Source organism: Cajanus cajan, chromosome 9 (assembly GCF_000230855.2).
Source record: "Cajanus cajan strain Asha chromosome 9, NIPB_CcT2T_4, whole genome shotgun sequence".
Classification (NCBI taxonomy): domain Eukaryota; kingdom Viridiplantae; phylum Streptophyta; class Magnoliopsida; order Fabales; family Fabaceae; genus Cajanus; species Cajanus cajan.
Genome location: NC_138525.1, coordinates 189,722 through 214,896, shown reverse-complemented (window position 1 = coordinate 214,896; position 25,175 = coordinate 189,722).

Below are 25,175 nucleotides of genomic sequence, written 5' to 3'. Positions count from 1 at the left end.
TAGTGCAATTTGTTGATGAAGATCATAACATTCTTCCTGAAGCCCTTCAATCTCTTATTCGCTTTTTGCAATTTTCTCTTCATTTGCTTTTTCTACTTCCATTAAAGCACTAATCCTTAACTTCAACTCTTCAATTTCATGCATGTGACTCCCTAAAATAGATCCACCAACAGATGTGTTGTCCCCATCTTTAACCTAAAGAAAAAAATTACAACACTCAAGTTCCTGTAATTAAAATTGAAACAACATTGTTATAAATAAAGGAAAACCTTAAACCCTAAACCCACTATTTCCATTCTTAAAGCCACAAATGAATTCCAACTTACGTTCCAATTAGGGCATCTCCAAAACCTTTTACCAGGATTTTCTTTGCTGTGGGATGTCAAAATGACACAGGTTTCTTCCATTTGCAATTGACTTGTTGTCGTGCAGAAGACATGCACGATGAACCACATAATGAACTTATTTGATGAAGACAGACCCAAGTTGGGTCAAAGACGACGAAAAACGAACCAGAATCCTAACACCTTATTATCTTTCAGGGTTCTTCTTCTTCACTCATTAGAGCCCTATTGTTCTTCTTTTTTTAGGGTTCTTTCAATTTGTTTTCATCCAAAGACAAATCCTAAATCCTTAACCACAAAAATGGATATTAAGATGATCTGGCAAACATTGTTGGGTGATAACGTGACAGTCTGTCAACCACGTCATCACTTAACAGAGGCGACTAACGTCAGGTACTAAATTGAAGAAAAAAAAATAGTCAGGTAACTAAAACAAAAAAATTAATAGGTAATAATCTAAAAACTGACCTAATTCGAAGTAGTTTGAACATATTTAAGTCGTTTATCTATTAATTAATTTATTTTTTAAAATTATATTAAGTTTTGTTACAAACAAAATTATTGGTAAAACATTATTATTTATATTAACATCTCTTAATTAATAAATCATCTATGATAGACCACAATTTTCATCCATCAGATTAATCTCAATTTACAGGTTATGTCTTACAACATATTATTTCTCATTCAACTATTTCTCCATTAACATCTTTCACTCACCACCATTTAATGGTCCCACCAGCTATTGTTGATAGCACAAAAACCATTAGCACCATGAAGATCAACAACAAGGGTTGAGTCAAAATACACGTGGTGAATGTCAATCCTCGTCACCTTAATTGGAATCCTTGTAGAGTGGGTGTGGTTGAGATTCTCCACCCACTAGAGCTTGGTGTAAGAGAGGACACCGTTGTAGAAGGGGAGTAATGGGATCTTCCTTCCTTATTGTAAGTGATTAATTTGAAGAGCATGCAACCAGTCGTTGTAGACACCCAATTTCGTCCCGGGGGCATACAAATAACAAGATAGGACATCAGAGGGCCCAAAAGCCCAAATTAACTTTTTTAGTGGCCTAGAACGGGTCGTTCCAACATCGGAACGGGCCGTTCCCAAGTCCGGAACGGGCCGTTCTCGAATTGGAACGGGCCGTTCCGAGGCTTCTAAAAGGCCTAAAAAATGTAGGTTGGAACGGGCCGTTCTAGACCAGAACGGGCCGTTCCAAACCAATGAAAGGGCCTAAAATTTGTACCCCGGAATGACCGTTCTTATTTCAGAACGGGCCGTTCTAGGGTAAAAAAATGATACATAACGTTCAGATTTGGAACGGCCCGTTCCGAATCCAGAACGGGCCGTTCTGAATCCAGAACGGGCCGTTATGAATCCAGAACGGGCCGTTATGAATCCAGAACGGGCCGTTCCGAATCCAGAACGGGCGTTCCGAATCCAGAACGGGCCGTTCCGAATCCAGAACGGGCCGTTCTGACCCACATCTGATGCCTATAAATTGAAATCTCGGCCACAGTTCTAGGGACCTCAAAAATTTCGTCCAAGACTCCTTAGAGCTCGAAATATCTCTCTCTCTCTCTCTTATTGTATTTCTTGAGATTTGTGAGGCATTTGTGTAGTGTGAAAGGTTGCCACAAAGCACCTATAATCTCCATATTTGAAGATTTAACAAAGCTTGCTACGAGGTATTTCAATCAATCTTCTTCTCTCTCTTTTATTTTTTTATTTTTGATAAATATTGTTATAATAAAAGAAATCATGGAGATATTTTAGAGTTAATTGTTTAATTTAAATTTTAAGCATGTAAATAGTCACTAATAAAAGGGGATTAAATATTTAAACTATTAATTCTTATTACGTTATCTTCATCAAAGAATACCGATTTAGGGCGTTGTAGGGGTGTTTAATACCTTCCCTACACGTAACTGACCCTTGAACCCAATTCTGGTTATCAAGGCCATTATTGGACTTTTAAAAACTCTTTCTTTTTCCAATGTTTTGAGTAAAACATTGGTGGCGACTCCATGAACTCATTTTCAAAACCATTAATTAAGGATTAGTCTGGCGTTCGGGCATTCCTTAATTGATGAGATCTTTAAAAGGATGTCTAAACCATTAGTCGCGAGATCGAAAATTTTCAGGTTGCGACAGATGGCGACTCCATTGGGGACGTTTAAAGAGGGTCAGGCCCATTTAATTGATGAAATTAATAAAATAAAAATAATAATTTAAATATTCTTCCCTGTCGCCACCGGCCCGAACGGGCCTTCGACATTCGCGAAGACGGTCGAGCTCGCTTTTATTTTAGTTTTGAAAATGTATTGGATTATTAGAACGACTTGTTCTCAAACTGAGACCTTGTCGATCTTATCCAATTTATTTATTAAAATGTCTCACCAATCCATATTAATCCCAAGCGGGACCCTCCATGGATTAGTGGTTTTCGCAAAAGGAGGGTTCGTGGAGTCGCCACCAATGTTTTACTCAAAACATTGGAAAAAGGGATAAGGCAATTGATTTTATAAATCAACTTTGGCCATTACAGCCAGAGTTGGGTAAGGGAGTCGGTTACGCGTGGGGAAGGTGTTAGCACCCCACAACGCCCCTTTCGGGTTCCCTATGACAGATTATTTTCTAAAATAACAGTGTAAAATTACTAAATTACCCCTATTTATTATAAGCGATTATAAATTAACTATCTACATGATGACAGTTTAAATATGCACACAGAAAGCAGTAAAAGGAAGGATTTAAGAAGAAACCTCTTGAAGCGTGCTTTTATATATTGAGTAAAACTGGGAAGCTTTTTGGCGTTCCCTCGCTCTACAAGCTCGCTCGCTCCTTCCTAAAAACTTTTGACTATGGAAATCCGGAGGATTTCCCTTCGACTAGGTTCGAATCTCCAAGCTAAGTGCTCAGAATTCCAGAACTTCGTCGGATCGACTCCCAGAGAGATTTCTAGGGCAGAACACTGCTCAAAAACCCCAGAATACTCAAGGAGGGAGTCAAAACTGAGTGAAAAAGTGTGGAATGACGTCCAATTGACGTCATATTTATAGGGAATAGGCGCAATACGGCCTACAGGGGCAATACGGCCGTATTGAAATTTTTGAACTTCAATACGGTCGTATTGAAGTTCAATACGGTCGTATTGAAGTTCAGAAATTTCAATACGCCCGTATTGAGTTCGCTGCGGTTGTATTGAAGTGTCAATACGGTCGTACTGACTTCAATACGACCGTATTGAAGCTTCAATACGGCCGTATTAAGTTCAGTACGGCCGTATTGGGCTTTTTCCTTCCACTTCTTTATTTTGAGCTATTCTAAGACCTCTAGACCTACAGAGAACCCTCCTAGGGCCTTCGAGGAGTCCTTCTGGCTGATTATCCTTCAGTCTTCGAGAGTCTTCAAGCTTTATTTCCGACCCGGACAATTTTAGGGGTCTACAGCTGCCCCCCCTTTACTTAGTCGGACGGCCTTTTGGTGTATCGGCTGACAAGTAAAGGAGTTGACCCAATTGTCCGGGTATTGTGCCGACCTTCTGACTTGTAGCGTCTTCCGGTGGAAAAATGTTGAGTAGCCTCTCCAGGTGGGTGCATACCTCGGCGCTTCTGACATCCTCGGTAGCTGAGTTTACCTTCTCCAAGGTCAACTTCACTCGACGCCCGAGCCGGAAGTTGGATATCAACGCGCCTCTGATGACGCTGATGGTTGAGTACTGCCTCTCCAGGCTTAGCTTCACTCTTTGTTTGAGCCGGAAGCTAAGTACCCTTGTGACGACGGTAGCAGTGTGAGTTTTGCCTCTCCAGGCCTAGTCTCGCTCTTTGTTCGAGCCGGAAACCAAGCACCTTTGTGACGACGGTGAGCAGTGTGAGTTTTGCCTCTCCAGGCCTTGCTTTGCTTGTTGCCCAAGCTGGAAGCTGTAAGTACCGTCTCTCCAGGCTTAGCTTCACTCTTTGTTTGAGCCGGAAGCTAAGTACCCTTGTGACAACGGTAAGCGGTGAGTACCCCTTTTCCAGAGATAGCTTCGCTCATTGCCCGAGCCGGAAGCTGCATACCTCCGTGTTTGTGACGACGGGGGTAGCGTGAATATCTCCTTTCCAGGGATTTGTGATGATTTTGTCTCCACAGTCCACGATGCTGCTTCGACGGTTGTTTTTTTGATTTTGTGCCACTAGGGGCTGGATAACGCAGGGATCCGTCTAGGGGATGTGCAGTTACTCATAGGTTCTTGTGTCCCAACTTGCATTGCATTGTTGGTACCCTTGAGGAATTTCTGACTCCTTGGGGTATAGACACAAAGATGCTCTTTCTGATGTGAGCGGTGCCTTATGATTGGCTGACGTCCTTTCGACGTTGGTGGAGTATCTCGGTTATCCTTGTTCGGGTAACTCTTTTTGATTTTCTGATTTTTTGCTGCCTCTGTGTAGGCTGTTATCCGCTGGGGATTCTGGATGTTGATTTTGTCTCCACAGTCCACGATGCTGCTTCGACGATTGTTTTTGATTTTTGTGCCACTGAGGGCTGGATAACGCAGGGATCCGTCTAGGGGATGTGCAGTCATTCACAGGTTCCTGTGCCCCAACTTGCATTGCATTGTTGGTACCCTTGGGGAATTTCTGACTCCTTGGGGTATAGACACAGATGCTCTTTCTCTTTGAGTTGAGCAGTGCCTTATGATTGGCTGACGTCCTTTGACGTTGGTGGAGTATCCCGATTTATCCTTATTCGGGTAACTCTTTTTAATTTTTGGATTTTGTTGCCTCTGTGTAGGCTGTTATCCGCCAGGGGATTTTGTCATTGGTTGTAATTGGCCTCTTCTGTTAGGCAGATCATCTTGATGTTCAATGATAGGCTGAGAGCCGGATTCCGCTTGGGGAATGATTATTGATCTTTTCGATTTTTTTCTCTTTTTTGAAAGAGTGCCTCTGAATAGGCGAATTATCTTGATGTTTGATGATTGGCTGAATGCCAAATTCCGCTTGGGGAATGTAGACCCCTAAAATTGTCCGGGTCGGAAATAAAGCTTGAAGACTCTCGAAGACTGAAGGATAATCAGCCAGAAGGACTCCTCGAAGGCCCTAGGAGGGTTCTCTGTAGGTCTAGAGGTCTTAGAATAGCTCAAAATAAAGAAGTGGAGGGAAAAAGCCCAATACGGCCGTACTGAACTCAATACGGCCGTATTGAAGCTTCAATACGGCCATACTGAAGTCAGTACGACCGTATTGACACTTCAATACGACCGCTGCGAACTCAATACGGGCGTATTGAAATTTCTGACTTTCAATACGACCGTATTGAACCCCAATACGACCGTATTGAAGTTCAAAAATTTCAATACGGCCGTATTGGCCCTGTAGGCCGTACTGCGCCTATTCCCTATAAATATGACGTCAATTGGACGTCATTCCACACTTTTTCAACATAGTTTGAACCCTCTCCTTGAGTATTCTGGGGTTTTTGAGCAGTGTTCTGCCCTAGAAATCACTCGGAGAGTTGATCCGACGAAGTTCTTGAGCCCCGAGCCATTTTGCTTGAGGATCGAACCTAGTCGAGGGGAAATCTCTTTGATTCCCTTAGTTAAAATTTTGTTCTAGGAGAGCGAGGAGCGGGCTTGTAGAGCGAGGGAACGCCAAAACGCTTCCCAGTTCATTTTTTATAAAAAGCACGCTTCAAGAGGTTTCCCTTCAATCCTTCCTTTTACTGCTTTCTGTGTGCATATTTAAACTGTCATCATGTAGATGGTCAATTCATAATTGTTTAGAATAAATAGGGGTAATTTAGTAATTTTACGCTATTATTTTAGAAATAATCTGTCATAGGGAACCCGAAAGGGGCGCTGTGGGGTGCTAACACCTTCCCCACGCGTAACCGACTCCCTTACCCAACTCTGGTTGTAATGGCCAAAGTTGATTTATAAAATCAATTGCCTTATCCCTTTTTCCAATGTTTTGAGTAAAACATTGGTGGCGACTCCACGAACCCTCCTTTTACTACGAAAACCACTAATCCATGGAGGGTCCCGCTTGGGATTAACATGGATTAGTGAGCCTTTTAATAAAATTGCTCGTTTGACGAGGTCTCAGTTTGAGAATAAGTCATTCTAGCAATCCACTATTTTTAAACAAATAAACGAGTCCAACCATCCTTCGCGAATGCCGAAAGCCCGTTTCGGGCCGGTGGCGACAGATGGCGACTTCACTGGGGAAGCTTCGAGAGTCAGTCCCATTTAGTGACAGATTATTTTTAACAAATAATAGTTAAAATTACTTCATTACCCCTTGCTTGTATTATAATATGTTTATCTATTTGGCTTTAAATAACTGTTGTTTGTTTAAAATTCCGCAAATTGTTTGGAATAAATTGCACACAAACCTTTGCACACAACAGTTCCCTCTATACCCGGGGGCATGAGTGGTAATCCATAGGGAGTGGATGTTAGTACGGCCGGTTGATGGGTTTATAGGAGCCTATGAGACCGTTGTCGAAAAGCATCACTCAAGGTGATAACCATGAACTTGAGTCCGACGGTGCGTTGGAGCTTTCCATCGACCTACGACAAGAGGAATTGGGTCCCTATAATGGGGGCACCTTGGGGGCCTTTGACCAAGTGAGAACAGTTAGATCCTCCTTGAATATGCACTTTTCTGCAGGAGACCCCTACCTCGTAATTCGCTCGTAACTGTTCGTGGATGAGTGAATTGTTTGTGCATTCGTTATGTGACATTGTTTGTGCATTAATAAATAACCTCGTGATAAGGTCTAAAAATAATCCCCATGCATAAAAAACCATGACATGAGAGGAAAGACCATGTGTGAAAATATAATAAAAGTGAGGAGCATGTACATCATTACCAATAAGACATCATGCATCCTCATGAAAACATACATTTTAGGATCACCAATACCTCTTGACATGAGTGAAAGAGACCCATGACTATAGAGATTCTCCGTTGAGGAGAGATCATGAGTCAAGGAGGGTGGTAACACTCTATTTTAAAAAGGCAGCGCCTTAAAAATGGAGGGTTATCAAGCTCATGTCAAGAGCGTATTCATTCCATAAATTAATTAGATTAAATATTCATTTTTAGAAAGTGGCTGGTCATCTCTCTATCCTTACGCGCGCACGGAAAATCAAGAAAATGGAAGCATTGGAGGAGCAAAACAAGAAGCTCACAACCGAGCTTTCACAGCTTAAAGAGCAGATGGCGCAAATGATGGAACTCATGCGTCATCACAACATCCATGATTCTCATCATAGTGATCATGGGTCCCATCATGAGGGAGAGGAGGAAGAGCATGAAAAAGATCCTCCAAACGCCGTACCCCTTGGGGCAGGAATTATAATAAAAGAGCCCGAGGTCTCAAAGGAACAATTCCATGCCCTCGAGGATCGGCTAAGGGCTATGGAGGGGCATGACTTTGACATTAAGGATGCCGCCGACATGTGTTTAGTGAGGGACATTCAATTCCCTCCTAAATTTAAAGTGCCAGATTTCCCAAAGTACGTGGGATCGACTTGCCCCAAGAGTCATCTCACCATGTACTGCCGAAAGATGGCTGCATATGCCACAAACGAAAAGCTCTTGATTCATTGCTTTCAAGAGAGCTTGGCTGAAACTGCACTCAACTGGTATATGCAGCTAGATGGAAATCAAGTATGTACATGGAGGCAGTTGGCCGACGCCTTCCTCAAGCGCTACAAATACAACATTGACCTAACACCCGATAGGTCAGATCTTCAAGCCTTGAGTAAGACAAATGATGAATCCTTCAAGGCGTACGCCCAACGATGGAGGGAGTTGGCGGCACAGATAGAGCCCCCGCTGTCAGATAAGGAGATGGTGTCCTTATTCATCAACTCGTTGACTGGTCCCTATTACGATAAAATGATAGGGAACACAACGACACTCTTCTCGGACATCATCACTATTGGGGAGAGAGTGGAACAAGGATTGAAAAGTGGGAAGCTAGCTAAGCCTTCCCAATCATTCGAGGCTAAGAAGACCTTCAGGAAGAAGAATGAGGGAGGAGTCAATGCTATAACCATATCCTCGGCTTCTTCCACTTCGAAGTCAGGAAGATCGCAATTCATCCCTGTGAAGAAGTTTGATAAACTTCCGACCACTTATAGCGATCTCCTTCCGAAGCTAGTAGAAGCCAAACTTCTAGCTCATGTTCCACCAAGGAAGATCGACCCACCTTACCCCGATTGGTACAAGCCACAAGACAAATGTTTATACCATTCGGGGGCACCAGGGCATTCAACAGAGAGATGCCTAGCTCTCAAATACAAGGTCCAAAACCTTATTGATGCTGGGTGGGTCACCTTCGATTCGACAGCGCCCGACGTGAGCAAGAATCCTCTACCAAAGCAGGAGTAGAGAATGGCAAGCCACAATAGGGCCCCTTCATATTTTTCTTCTCTTTTAGGGACTCATGATCAGTACCCGAGATCATGAGAACCTTTTCATGTAAATAAGGGTTTTTGTACATTTTACATATATCAATAAAGAGGCATTTCACACATCACTCTCTTTTGTTCTTTTCTCTCTTTCCTCATCAATATTAATAAATTCTAAACCTAAACAGAACCAATAAAATAATTGTGTCTGTAATTGTTCGCTCTAACCGGGATCCGAAGGTGAAAGGGTTGAGTTGGACAGTGATGAGGAGACCATTTCTCCGGATCTGCAAAGATTGCTAGATCAAGAAGCTCGTCAAGAGAAATTCGAAACCGTGAATTTGGGGCATGGCCGAAAGATAAAAGAGGTCAACATTGGGACCCATATCAGTGATGAAATAAGGACACATGCTTCCACTATGATTATAATAAAATCATTCTTTCTCATTGCTTCTTTTCTTGCTTATAATAAAATTCTAAACCACATTTTTTTTAACCCTGTTTGAATAAACATGAATGAGGTTAAAATCATCTTAATAATAATAAACCCACATCATTTTTATGTGGAAGTGTGTGTGTCAACTTGGAGCACCTTTTCTTGGCCTCAATAAGTGCCATCATGGATAAAGAAATCCTAAAGATAAAAAGACCCGCTAGGAATCCCACAAAAGGGTGACCTAGGCAAAAGTTAGGGTTACAATAATAAACAAAAACAAAGGTCCGCTAAAACGCCACAAAAGGGTGTTTTAGGCAAAAATAAGGACAATCAAAAAACAAAAGAAATCCATGATGGTAACACGAACCAAATTCAAAAAGAAAGGTTCAAGGGAAGCTATCCAAGTTGTCAAAGCACAATCATTAATAACAAAGATGTGCTTAACCTCATAAGTGTTTAATCGAACAAGCCTAAACACATAAGCCTACCTTGGCCATCCATTCTTACAAAAACCATTTTTGAAAAATAATCCCCTCTAAAACACAAACTTTTGAAAAATATACCCTTTCCTTCTTTTCTCTCTTGTCCCAACGATTTTAGAATAATCTAGTGGAAGCATGGAGAAATAAATCATCACTGATAATGGATCTAATCTGAACAACAAAATGGTGGAAGAACTGTGCCAAGAATTCAAGATCCAACACCACAACTCTTCCCCATATCGGCCAAAGATGAATGGGGCAGTCGAGGAAACCAATAAGAACATCAAAAATAGTGCAAAAGACGGTTGTCTCATTTAAAGACTGACACGAGATGTTACCCTTCGCTCCTCATGGCTATAGGACTTCAGTACGTCCATTTACAGGAGCTACTCCATTCTCACTCGTTTATGGGGTGGAGGCAGTTCTACCCATCGAAGTCGAGATATTCTATCTAAGGGTAATCATGGAAACAAAACTTTCCGAGGCAGAATGGGTTCAAAGCCAATATGACCAGTTGAACCCTATCAAAAAGAAACGGCTGAACGCCATATGCCATGGTCAAGCCTATCAGAGGAAGATCAAAAAGGCTTTTAACAAGAAAGTCCACCCTCGAGTCTACCATGAGGGAGAGTTGGTAATGAAGAAATTACTACCAACTCAAAAGGACAAAATCGGAAAGTATGCCCCGAATCACGGAGGACCATACGTGGGAAAACGAGCCTTCTCAGGAGGAGCATTGATCCTCACAAACATGGATGGAGAAGAACTTCGATACTTAGTCAACACTGACGTGGTAAAGAAGTACTATGCTTGAAGACGTTGCTTGCATGGGCCCGCTAGGATGAAAACCCAAAAAGGGCGTCCTAGGCAAAAGTTAGGGCAAAATAAAAAGCCTGCCAGTACAAGGGTACTAGGCAAAACAAAGGCAAATTTACCCCGTTAGGATACGTCCTAAGCAAAAGTTAGGGGCAAAAGAATAAGATGTAAAAGCAAAGCAAGCAACGATCGCTTAAACCGAAAACCGAAAGGCGGTTCAAGTGATTATCTTCTAGAAGCAAGCATCTTGCAGCATCTACACTCCTGGCTCAGGCCGAAGCAATTAGGGGAACGTAAAGAGCAACAATTACAGATATAATTGTTAAGCCCAATGTATATAGCCTACCCTGGCCAGCCATTCTTCAGAAATTTCCTTCTGTATATCTTTCTGTAAAAACACTTGTGAATATCAATAAAAATATCCATTTGTTTCTTTTCTTTCTTGACCATGTGATTATGCCTCTGAATTGGTTTTTCATTCCATTAATAATCGGTCAATAAAAGAAAATTGGAGGGGTTCCTGTAAAATCCATAATCTCCTGCATAAAGGCTCACAAAAATACTCCCTCGCGTCAATGACAGAAAGTCCTCCAAGAAGAAGAGGATAGGGAGAGCCACTCGCTTTTCTAAATAAATGAACAAAAGTAAAAAATTGTATTGCATTTGTACATCACACACACATTAGTTGCACATTCAAAGACCTTATCATGAGGCAACCGCATAAAATAGAAAAATAGAAAATTGCTTGTGTATGACAGCAGCAAGCAAAATACAAAGATTCAGAAAATCAACAGCATCATACAGAATAACTGAGCCTGGAGAGGCTTGCCGAAAGAATACTCTCAAAATAACTGAGCCTGGAGAGGCTCGCCGAAATAATACTCTCTCAAAATAACTGAGCCTGGAGAGGCTCGCCGAAATAATACTCTCAGAATAATTGAGCCTGGAGAGGCTTGCCGAAATAATACTCCCACAGAATAATTGAGCCTGGAGAGGCTTGCCGAAATAATACTCCTACAAAATAACTGAGCCTGGAGAGGCTTGCCGAAATAATACTCTCTCATAAATCTAATTTCTTTAACACTTTTAATTTCTGTACAGCAAAAGCCAAAAACATAAAAAAGGCAAAATACAGAAAAAGCCAAAATCAGAAGAAAAGGCAAAATACAGAAAAAGCCGAAAATAAAAAAGGCAAGGATATAGAAAATCCAACAAACAATCTGTACCAAATAACTAAGCCTGGAGAGGCTTACCAAAATAATACTCCATATCCTCCACAGTATGCAGAATAACTGAGCCTGGAGAGGCTCGCAGAAATAATACTCCCCAGAGGGAACCTCAGCTCAAGCTCACGGAAAAATCCCCCAGCGAGAGCTATCAAAGCAAAATCGACGCAATCCCCAATGGAAGTGCGATCATCCAAACAGTATATACAAGTCAAAGGACTTAACACTTCCTCGGTGGAAGATAGCTCTCCGACTCAAAGCACTGAGCGAGGCTAAGCCTGTAGAGGCTTCCTAAATAATACTCTGGGACACAATAAGATCCCCAAATCCCCAATCGCCTACTCAAGAGGCATCCCTGCAAAAAGGAGAAGAAAATCAAAAATATCAATAAGTATTCCCCAAGTGGAATCCGGCTCTTAGCCAAACATCGAACGTCAAGCCGATACGCCTAACAGAAGAGGCTAATCAAAATCAACGACAAAATCCCCCAGTGGATAACAGCCTACACAGAGGCAACACAATCAGAAAATCAAAGAGAGACACCCGAATAAGGATAACCGGGATACTCCACTCACGTCAAAAGGACGTCAGCCAAACATAAGGCATCGCTCAACTCAGAGAGCATCTGTGTCTACACCCCAAGGAGTCAAAAATTCCCATGGGTACCAACTAAGCAATGCAAGTTGGGACACAAGAACCTATGAATGACTGCACATCCCCTAGACGGATCCCTGCGTTATCCAGCCCTCAGCGGCACAAAATCAGAAAAACAAACCGTCGAAGCAGCATTGTGGACTGTGGAGACAAACTATACTCAACTACCTCATCTTTGAGAGGCAAAGTCTGGAGAGACGATACTCAAACGAAGTCTGGAGAGACGGTACTCAAACAAGGTCTGGAGAGACAATACTCAAACAAGGTCTGGAGAGACAATACTCAAACAAAGTCTGGAGAGACGATACTCAAACGAAGTCTGGAGAGACGGTACTCAAACAAGGTCTGGAGAGACAATACTCAAACAAGGTCTGGAGAGACAATACTCAAACAAGGTCTGGAGAGACAATACTCAAACAAAGTCTGGAGAGACAATACTCAAACAAGGTCTGGAGAGACAATACTCAAACAAGGTCTGGAGAGACAATACTCAAACAAGGTCTGGAGAGACAGTACTCAAACAAAGTCTGGAGAGACAGTACTCGAAGTCTGGAGAGACAGTACTCAGAGTCTGGAGAGACAATACTCAAATAAAGTCTGGAGAGACAATACTCAAACAAAGTCTGGAGAGACAGTACTCGAGGTCTGGAGAGACAATACTCAAGGTCTGGAGAGACAATACTCAGCCATCAGCGTCGTCAGAGGCACGTTGGTGTTAAACTTAGCTACCGAGGTTGTCAGAAGCGCCAAGGTATGCAACAACCTGGAGAGGCTACTCAACAATTTTCCACCGGAAGACATTACAAGTCAGAAGGTCGGCACATCACCCGAACAATTGGGTCAACTCCTTTACTTGTCAGCCGGTACACCAAAAGACCGTTTGACTAAGTAAAGGGGGGGCAGCTGTAGACCCCTAAAATTGTCCGGGTCGGAAATAAAGCTTGAAGACTCTCGAAGACTGAAGGATAATCAGCCAGAAGGACTCCTCGAAGGCCCTAGGAGGGTTCTCTGTAGGTCTAGAGGTCTTAGAATAGCTCAAAATAAAGAAGTGGAGGGAAAAAGCCCAATACGGCCGTACTGAACTCAATACGGCCGTATTGAAGCTTCAATACGGCCATACTGAAGTCAGTACGACCGTATTGACACTTCAATACGACCGCTGCGAACTCAATACGGGCGTATTGAAATTTCTGACTTTCAATACGACCGTATTGAACCCCAATACGACCGTATTGAAGTTCAAAAATTTCAATACGGCCGTATTGGCCCTGTAGGCCGTACTGCGCCTATTCCCTATAAATATGACGTCAATTGGACGTCATTCCACACTTTTTCAACATAGTTTGAACCCTCTCCTTGAGTATTCTGGGGTTTTTGAGCAGTGTTCTGCCCTAGAAATCACTCGGAGAGTTGATCCGACGAAGTTCTTGAGCCCCGAGCCATTTTGCTTGAGGATCGAACCTAGTCGAGGGGAAATCTCTTTGATTCCCTTAGTTAAAATTTTGTTCTAGGAGAGCGAGGAGCGGGCTTGTAGAGCGAGGGAACGCCAAAACGCTTCCCAGTTCATTTTTTATAAAAAGCACGCTTCAAGAGGTTTCCCTTCAATCCTTCCTTTTACTGCTTTCTGTGTGCATATTTAAACTGTCATCATGTAGATGGTCAATTCATAATTGTTTAGAATAAATAGGGGTAATTTAGTAATTTTACGCTATTATTTTAGAAATAATCTGTCATAGGGAACCCGAAAGGGGCGCTGTGGGGTGCTAACACCTTCCCCACGCGTAACCGACTCCCTTACCCAACTCTGGTTGTAATGGCCAAAGTTGATTTATAAAATCAATTGCCTTATCCCTTTTTCCAATGTTTTGAGTAAAACATTGGTGGCGACTCCACGAACCCTCCTTTTACTACGAAAACCACTAATCCATGGAGGGTCCCGCTTGGGATTAACATGGATTAGTGAGCCTTTTAATAAAATTGCTCGTTTGACGAGGTCTCAGTTTGAGAATAAGTCATTCTAGCAATCCACTATTTTTAAACAAATAAACGAGTCCAACCATCCTTCGCGAATGCCGAAAGCCCGTTTCGGGCCGGTGGCGACAGGGAATTGTTATTTTCTTTTTTTTTTTGGGTTTTCCTTTTTGAAGGAGTGCCTCTTGTGTAGGCGACTGGGGATTTGAAGTTCAGTGTTCGGCTGAGTGCCGGATTCCTCTTGGGGAATGGTTATTGATCTTTTTTATTTTTCCTCTTTTTGAAGGAGTGCCTCTTGAGTAGGCGATTGGGGAATGAGGGATCTTATGTATCCCAGAGTATTATTTAGGAAGCCTCTGCAGGCTTAGCCTCACTCAACACTTGAGCTGGAGAGCTATCTTCACTGAGGAAGTTTAAGTCCTTTGACTTGGATATTCTGCTTGGGAGATCGTACTTCCATTGGGGATTTTTGACGATCTTGCTTGATAGCTCTTGCTGGGGATTTTGAATCCATGAGTTGAGGTTCCCTCTGGGGAGTATTATTTCTGCGAGCCTCTCCAGGCTCATTTATTCTGTACAGTTGGGGAGTATTATTTCTGCAAGCCTCTCCAGGCTTAGTTATTCTGAAGGAGTATTATTTTTGCAAACCTCTCCAGGCTCATTTTGTCGAATTTTGACTTTTCTGTATTTTGCCTTTTTTTGTCATTTTTTGGCTTTTTCTGTATTTTTGCCTTTTTTGTTGTTTTTCGGCTTTTTCTGTACAGAAATATCTCAGTTATTATGAGAGAGTATTATTTCGGCGAGCCTCTCCAGGCTCAGTTATTTTGAGAGTATAATTTCGGCGAGCCTCTCCAGGCTCAGTTATTCTGAGAGTATTCTTTCGGCAAGCCTCTCCAGGCTCAGTTATTTTGAGAGAGTATTATTTCGACAAGCCTCTCCAGGCTCAGTTATTCTGTGGGAGTATTGTTTCGGCAAGCCTCTCCAGGCTCAGTTATTCTGAGAGTATTCTTTCGGCAAGCCTCTCCAGGCTCAGTTATTCTGTGGGAGTATTGTTTCGGCAAGCCTCTCCAGGCTCAGTTATTCTGAGAGTATTCTTTCGGCAAGCCTCTCCAGGCTCAGTTATTCTGAGAGTATTCTTTCGGCAAGCCTCTCCAGGCTCAGTTATTCTGTATGACGCTGTTGATTTTCTGAATCTTTGCATTTTGTTTGCTGCTGTCATACACAAGCAATTTTTCTATTTTTTCTATTTTATGTAGTTGCCTCATGACGAGGTCTTTGAAAATTTCTTTATGGCCAATACGGCCGCATCCATTTCAGTACGCCCGTATTGAGTTGAAATTTTGTTCATAACCCTGATTTTAGTACGGGTGTACTGAACATGGTACAGGCGCATTGTTTTTTCTGAAATTTATATTATATATTTTTTTTTGTTTTTTCAATAAACAGAGAATAAGTGATCTTCCAGTACACCTATCATCTGTATGCATGTATGCAGTATGATGCACCTAATTCTATTTGATTCTTTTTTCAAAAGAATTAACCGATGCGTTTTTGTGTTTGGATTTTGCCATTCCTCCAGACGGACTGTGCGCTGCCGACTTCTGTAACCGAGGAATGATGCGTATTATATTTGAGATTTGGTGTCATCAACCAAATGATCCTTCCCTTTCTTTAGAAGATGTGTCAACCCTCCTATTGACCACTATATCTCCATGTTTCCACAAGATTATTCAAAAATCGTTTGGGACAAGAGAGAAAAGAAGGAAAGGATATATTTTCAAAAGTTCGTGTTTTAGAGGGGATTATTTTATTCTTGAAAAATTGTTTTTGTAAGCATGGATGGCCAAGGTAGGCTTATTGTGTTTAGGTTTGTTTGTTTAAACACTTATGAGGTTAAGCACATCTTTGTTATTAATGATTGTGCTTTGACAACTTGGATAGTTTTTCTTGAGCCCCTTGTTGAATTCAATTGATGGTACCATCATGGATTTATTTTGTTTTTTTTCTTTTTTTGACGGCCCTAACTTTTGCCTAAAACACCCATTTGTGATGTCTTAGCGGGCTTTTGTATTCATTTTGTAACCCTAACTTTTGCCTAGGTCACCCTTTTCGTGGGATTCCTAGCGGGTTTTTGTCTTCATTTTGTAACCCTAACTTTTGCCTAGGTCACCCTTTTGTGGGATTCCTAGCGGGTCTTTTGCTCTTATTTTTGCGCAGTCCCCTTTTTGGGTTTCCTGCCGAGCTTATTATCTTTAGGATTTCTTTTATCCATGATGGCACTTATTGAGGCCAAGAAAAGGTGCTCCAAGTTGACACACACACTTCCACATAAAAATGATGTGGGTTTATTATTATTAAGATGATTTTAACCTCATTCATGTTTATTCAAACAGGGTTAAAATAATGTGGTCTAGAATTTTATTGCAAGCGAGAAAAGAAGCAATAAAGAATTAATGAAGAATGATTTTATTATAATCATAATGGAAACATGTGCCCTATCGAGGCTCGGGGGTCGGGCTGTCCCCGAGGAGTGATCTCTAATAGTCACTGAGTCTATACATCCCTATCGGAAGGAGAAGGACACTTGATGACAACAGCTGGCCTTGACGTTTGTGAACCAGCCTTCCTAAAGATCTGGCTTAAAGAACGTCGAGAAGGATCTTGGTTCCTCTTCGTCCTTTGATCTTTGTTAGGGTTGTATCTTAACCCTTGTTTCCCCGGATTGTCTTTGATAATGGGTAGCTCCGGGATTCCTTGGGAGTCCTTGCCTAATTCTTGTCTTGGCAAGTATCCGTTCTTTGTGAGCGTATGAGCTACCTTCTTCATTTCTCGGGGAAACGTTTCAACATTGGCGATTTCCAATGCTTGGAAGGCGGTTTCTAAAGCTTCCTCTGCTGCATCCACATAAAGTATGTTGGATGGCTTGCTGATGAGTATGTCATCTTTAGCTTGTTCGGTCACCAGTTTGTCACCCACTATGAACTTGACTTTCTGGTGGAGCGTAGAAGGAATAGCTTTCGCATCATGAATCCAAGGTCGGCCGAGGAGACAGCTGTATGCGGGAGTGATATCCATCACTTGAAATTCGACGTTGAAGATAGTGGGTCCAATTTGGATTGGAAGATTGATTTCTCCCACTACTTCTCTTTTAGAACCGTCGAAAGCTCGAACGATCATGTTGCTCGGGCGCGTTTGGACTCCCTTGATTGCCAATTGCTTGAGCGTTCTTTTTGGCATCACTTTCAAGGAAGATCCATTATCTACCAAGACTTTAACGATGTGATACTCCTTGCACTTTATAGAGATGTGCAAGGGCTTGTTGTGGTTTGATCCCTCGGCGGGGATTTCTTCATCGATGAAGGTGAGGTGATCATTAGCCGTGATGTGACTAACAATCCCCTCAAACTTGTCTTGGGAGATAGTGTGCGACACGTATGCCTCGTTCAAGACTTTCAACAGAGCTTGCCGATGCGGTTCGGAGCATAGGATCAACGACAACAGAGTAATCTTTGCTGGCGTCTTATGAAGTTGATCCATGATGGAGTACTCGCTCTGTCGGATAAACTTTAACAGCTCGTCTGTCTCCTCCTCGGATTCTTTTTCCTCGGTTTTATCTTTTCCTTTTTCTTTATTCTTGGGAGCTTTTTCTTGTAGATCTTCGGGAGTGTAGATCCTGCCACTCCTAGTCATGCCCCCAAGTCCAGCGATGTTAGAGATATCGCTGTCGGCAGAAAGGTGGATGTCGTATATCCACGGCACAGCCTTATTCGATTCGTAAGGGAAAGGTCTTGGAGCGACAATCCTTAACGGCGTGGGACCTTCCCCTTTTTCTGTCTTGATTACCAACAACGGCATCGTCGTGTGTTCGCTTTGCGCAGTTGTTGGTTTGCATTTTATCACAAATGGCGTGCGATCCATTATTTGAATATACGCATCGATTATTTCTTTCTTTTTATTAATGTTTATTAATGGATTACTAGGAGAGATGTATGAATGACTCCTAGATCTCTCCATGATCTATATGCATGATATGAGATGATGAGGTTGAATATGCATGCATAGTGTTTATTTAACTAAGCATTATCATGTTTTTAGGATGTTCCTAAGATGATGCATGATATTGCTTGGTTTGGATAAATGACCCCTTTTTTTCTTTTTTTGGGTATTTTTATTTATTATTATTATTTTTTGTATTTTTTGGGTGAAAAGGGAAACTACCTATATGAATGTGATGAAGGTAGATGTTAACACCGTATAATGGAAGATTCTTATTCCTATTTATTCTTATTTTAAAAAGAATAGGAATGTTGTATGTTTAAAGAAATGCAATGTATGCTCAAACAATTTCACATAAACAATGCACAAACAATTCACTCATCCACGAACAGTCACGAGCGAATCACGAGGTAGGGGTCTCCTGCAGAAAAGTGCATATTCAAGGAGGATCTAACTGTTCTCACTTGGTCAAAGGCCCCCAAGGTGCCCCCATTATAGGGACCCAATTCCTCTCATCGTAGGTCGATGGAAAGTTCCAACGCACCGTCGGACTCAAGTTCATGGTTATCACCTTGAGTGATGTTTTCCGACAACGGTCTACGGGCACCTATAGACCCATTCGACAACCGGCCGTACTAACATCCACTCCCTATGGTTAATCACTCATGCCCCCGGGTATAGAGGGAACTGTTGTGTGCAAAGGTTTGTGTGCAGTTTTTATCTCAAACATTTGCGGAATTTAAACATACAACAGTTATTTTAAAGCCATATAATAAATCATGTTATCATACAAGCAAGGGGTAATAAAGTAATTTTAACTATTATTTTAAAAATAATCTGTCACTAAATGGGACTGACTCTCGAGGCTTCCCCAGTGGAGTCGCCATCTGTCGCCACCGGCCCGAACGGGCCTTCGACATTCGCGAAGACGGTCGAGCTCGCTTTTATTTTAGTTTTGAAAATGTATTGGATTATTAGAACGACTTGTTCTCAAACTGAGACCTTGTCGATCTTATCCAATTTATTTATTAAAATGTCTCACCAATCCATATTAATCCCAAGCGGGACCCTCCATGGATTAGTGGTTTTCGCAAAAGGAGGGTTCGTGGAGTCGCCACCAATGTTTTACTCAAAACATTGGAAAAAGGGATAAGGCAATTGATTTTATAAATCAACTTTGGCCATTACAGCCAGAGTTGGGTAAGGGAGTCGGTTACGCGTGGGGAAGGTGTTAGCACCCCACAACGCCCCTTTCGGGTTCCCTATGACAGATTATTTTCTAAAATAACAGTGTAAAATTACTAAATTACCCCTATTTATTATAAGCGATTATAAATTAACTATCTACATGATGACAGTTTAAATATGCACACAGAAAGCAGTAAAAGGAAGGATTTAAGAAGAAACCTCTTGAAGCGTGCTTTTATATATTGAGTAAAACTGGGAAGCTTTTTGGCGTTCCCTCGCTCTACAAGCTCGCTCGCTCCTTCCTAAAAACTTTTGACTATGGAAATCCGGAGGATTTCCCTTCGACTAGGTTCGAATCTCCAAGCTAAGTGCTCAGAATTCCAGAACTTCGTCGGATCGACTCCCAGAGAGATTTCTAGGGCAGAACACTGCTCAAAAACCCCAGAATACTCAAGGAGGGAGTCAAAACTGAGTGAAAAAGTGTGGAATGACGTCCAATTGACGTCATATTTATAGGGAATAGGCGCAATACGGCCTACAGGGGCAATACGGCCGTATTGAAATTTTTGAACTTCAATACGGTCGTATTGAAGTTCAATACGGTCGTATTGAAGTTCAGAAATTTCAATACGCCCGTATTGAGTTCGCTGCGGTTGTATTGAAGTGTCAATACGGTCGTACTGACTTCAATACGACCGTATTGAAGCTTCAATACGGCCGTATTAAGTTCAGTACGGCCGTATTGGGCTTTTTCCTTCCACTTCTTTATTTTGAGCTATTCTAAGACCTCTAGACCTACAGAGAACCCTCCTAGGGCCTTCGAGGAGTCCTTCTGGCTGATTATCCTTCAGTCTTCGAGAGTCTTCAAGCTTTATTTCCGACCCGGACAATTTTAGGGGTCTACATTCCCCTTTACTTTGTTTGCTTTATTTGTTTGGCTTTAATATCTGTTTGCCTGTTTAAATTCTGCATCTTTTTGAATAAAAAATTGTACACAAACCTTTGCACACACAGTTCCCCCTACACCCGGGGGTATGAGGGTATTAAACATAGGGAGTGGTTGACGTACGACCGGCCCAAGTTTGGCCTTGGAGCCTGCGAGCCTTGTTGAAAATCACACTCAAGGTGATAACCGGTTACTCTAGCCTGAAATACTGCGACAGACCTTAGAGTTTGCCAGGTGACTGCGACAGAGATACTGGGTCCCTATAATGGGGGCACCTTGGGGGCCTTAAGACCAGTGAGATTAGAACTGTCCTATACAACGAACTTTTCTTGCAGGGACCACAGACCAAGGATTTAAACGTGGTTGTTCGCGGGTGTACATTTGTTTGAGCATATGTGTGTTGCATTTATTTGTGTTTATTTATTTCAAATGGATAAGAATTACAAACGAATAGATATTAATAAAAAATATGATAAAAAATTTAACTCCCTTCTATATACCTAAACCTCAAAGCATCATATAGGATAGTTTATTTAAAAAAAAAAAAAAGACAACAAAAACAAATAAAAAAAATATAGCAAAAAAAATCATGCATCATAACCCTTAGCCAAAAAAACATGATAAAATTTAGGCAGAAAATAAATATCATGCATCTCCTAGGATAGTACATTAGCATACGTTCATTAGAAATGGAAGGCACATATAATAGTATGCAAAAACATGTTCTCTAAACAAAAATCAATGAGAATGATATCCGTTGAATTTCTCATATGTCTTTGCATCCTATTTTACGTTTCATATAGATAACACGCCTTCCTTGTAAATAATAAATAAGAATAAAAAGGGAAATCTAATTTGTGCGTGTTAGCCGGATAATGGAAATTACTGTAATCAAATGCGAACCTGACACATCAAATCGGGGAACACTTATCAGTAATTGGGGGCATCACACGCCCTAATCGACGATTCAAACAGCGAGACTTTCCCATGACGAAATGACAATCGCCGGGATAGAAGGAATGATCAAGAATGGACGAATCCTTGCTTCTAGGGAATTACAAGAAAAAATCCAATTGAGGAATAAAGACATTGCGCGACAAAAACCTGCTAGGACGAAAACCCGTAAAGGGCGTCCTAGGCAAAAATTAGGGTAAAGAAAAAAAATCAAAATCGCGATAGGATACGTCCTATGCAAAAGTTAGGGATATATAAAAATGTCTATTTGAGTTGAAATCGACAGGTGGCTCGAGTATTTCCTTAAAAAGCAAGAATTCATAAAGATGTCACTCCTAGTTCGAAACACCGACGTCCAAGCAAGTGGAACGGTTTTTTTTGAAATTATCAAATCATCCATGACTTTCTAGGGGGAAACCTTCGTCTATCTCTCTGTGTATGAATCACGAACTCGGGGCATGCCCGGGCCTTCGAGCATTGTTAAAGGGGCACGTGTAAATTGAAAGTACTGTTTTAAATGCCATAACACTCTTTTGTTTCTCTTCTCCCTCTAAATATCCACTCTAGGCCTCATCCATCAACCCTTAACAAACAAAATGTATTTGCAACAAAGATGTTACTCAATAATAGCATGGAAAGGATAACAAAGGAACAATCAGGAATTTAAACATGACTGGGGTTTGATAAAATAAAGACATCCCATACCTCATGAGTGCTACAAAAAAAAAAATGAAAGCCCGACATGAAACCCACTAAGGGGGCTGCGCAAAAGTTAGGGCAAGATCTGCTAGGCAACCCACAAGTGAAAATGGGTAACCTAGGCAAAAGAAAAGATCAAAAGAAAAATGTCTGCTAGGGAACACATCTCAAGTGACCTAGGCAAAAGTTAGGACGTTAAAGCAGCAACCTGAGTTGAAAACTGAAAGGCGGCTCAGAGGAATCATCCAATTAGAGTACGACCTTAAGTCATCACTTCACTTTAAGGCTAAACACAATGATAGCTTCTTTGTAGCAAATATGCTTTGTTTAATAGCCATAAACACTAAAGCCCACCTTGGCCAGCTATTCTTCTAAAAACCCCTTTTGAAAAAATCCCTTCTAACAACCTTTTGAAAAAATACAAACATCCCTTTTCTTCTTTTCTCTTGACCCTTATGGCATTAAAATGGTACCAAAAAGATACACGGAAAATGCACAGTGAATATTGACAGAGGGAAGACTAAGATGTTCCTTAACGGAGTTTAGGAACATTTGACTACACACTGATAATTGAGGAGCCATTGAAACCTTGAGTTCAAAAGAACATATCCCGGCAACAATCACAAACGGCACGAATAAAAAGGAATCGTCAACTTTAACCTTAACATGTACAGGTTAATTTCCCGACAAAAAAATTAAATTGCATATTTAGGAACAAACACATGAGCATAAACTACATCGCATGCATATGAGGTAGGGGCATATAGAAGGGCGTTACACAAAAAAATGGAATAAATAAAAGAATCATTCTTGTCTTGCATTTTCATTGCATCCATGCATCCATGCATTCTACTTGCTATGAGTCAGAAGGAGTCATCAGGACAAAGCACTCATCAAAGCAAAATAGCCTGAGCATGAGCCAAAGCGGTGTCAAACAACAACCCTAAGTATTCTATGTTCCCACTAAGCAAAGACATATCAACAGTGGAATAGAATGAAATCGAATAAGCAAGCCCATAAGCATGAAGAGGCCATCGCGCCCTACTCCTCAATTGAATAAAGGATGATCCAAGAGAATGCCAAGATCAGGCATGGTTTCCTCACCAAAGCCAGGAGTGGCTTCCAAAATAATACTCATCAATAAAGATTGAGCAAATAACATCATCATGGGATGGGATCCCTCCACCAATGATGACAACCAAAGATAAAATAGAAAAAGGCAAGCTTTATACATGTTGAAAAAGCCAAAGCATTTAGAAAAATAGCAGAAAAAGGCAAGCTTCAAACATGAAAAAGTTGAAGCTAAACAAATATAAAATTCAGAAGAAAAAAAAACCCATCACAAGCAGACGCCTGGAGAGGCATTACAATACTCACCTTGACAAGAACGACACCAAACTCTTACCAAGCTACCACAAATAGCGCCTAGAGAGACATCACAATACTCACGTGACAGGGGCAACACTGGAATCCCTGTCAGCCATCCACTTCTCTACCCAGCAACACAGGGGCACAACAAACATCTCCTGCCCATCCACCTAGGGGCAGTCTTTCATTCCACAACAATCAATCATCATTGAATCAAAAGGACTCAGCATTACGCCTGGAGAGGCATCACAATACTCACATGGCAGGGGCAACACTAGAATCCCTGTCACCCATCAACTCCTTTGCCCACCATCACAAGAGCACCACCTACCAGTAATCCTCGTCTTCATCAGACGTCCTCCCATAGAAAAGGGGCAATCACATTATCAACATCAGCAGGCGGCATGGAGAGGCCAGCATAATAATACTCACCATCAGCAGGTGGCCTGGAGAGGCTGACACAATAATACTCACAATATCAGTAGGCGGCCTGAAGAGGCCGGCACAATAATACTCACAATATCAGCAGGCGGCCTGGAGAGGCCGGCATAATAATACTCACAACATCAGCAGGCAGCCTGGAGAGGCCGGCACAATAATACTCACAATATCAGCAGGCGGCCTAAAGAGGCCGGCACAATAATACTCACAATATCAGCAAGCGGCCTGAAGAGGCCGACACAATAATACTCACAATATCAGCAAGCGGCCTGGAGAGGCCTGCACAACAATACTCACAACATTAGCAGGCGGCCTGGAGAGGCCGGTACAATAATACTCACAATATCAGCAGACGGCCTGGAGAGGCCGGCACAACAATACTCACAACATCAGCAGGCGGCCTGGAGAGGCCGACACAACAATACTCACAATATCAGCAGGCGACCTGGAGAGGCCGACATAAAAATACGCACAATATCAGCAGGCGGCCTGGAGAGGCCGACACAACAATACTCACATTAGCAGGCGACCTGGAGAGGCCGACACAACAATACTCAACATCAGCAGGTTGAAGAACCGGATCTCCACCTCACTATCGCAAGAGAAGCAATTAAGAGCCGAAATAATGGAGCATTTACTTGAAGATCGAAGGTCAGGTGTACAGTTCGTCAGCCTTGTTACCCAATAGAGTATGCAATCAATGCTCAACTGCTTTAAAGGGTGAGGATACGAGCAAATACACCTATCCAAGGAAAACAACGTAGAAGCACCAAAGAGATGAACAAAAGACCCGGACAAAATGTCTACGTCTTTTCTTGCCTTTGGAAAAGCAACACATTACTATTCCAAAGGACAAGTAAAGAGGGGCAGCTGTAGACACCCAATTTCATCCAGGGGGCATATAAACAACAAGATAGGACATCAGAAGGCCCAAAAGCCCAAATTAACATTTTTAATGGCCCGGAACGGGTCGTTCCAAAATCGAAACGGGCTGTTCCCAAGTCCAGAACGGGCCGTTCTCGAATTGGAACGGGCTGTTCCAAGGCTTTTAAAAGGCCTAAAAAATGTAGGTTGGAATGGGTCGTTCTAGACCAGAACGGGCCGTTCCAAACCAATGAAAGGGCCTAAAATTTGCACCCCGGAACAGCCGTTCTCATTTCAGAACGGGCCGTTCGGGTTCCCCGGAAAGGGCCGTTCTAATTTCAGAATGGGTCGTTCTAGGGTAAAAAAATGATACATAACGT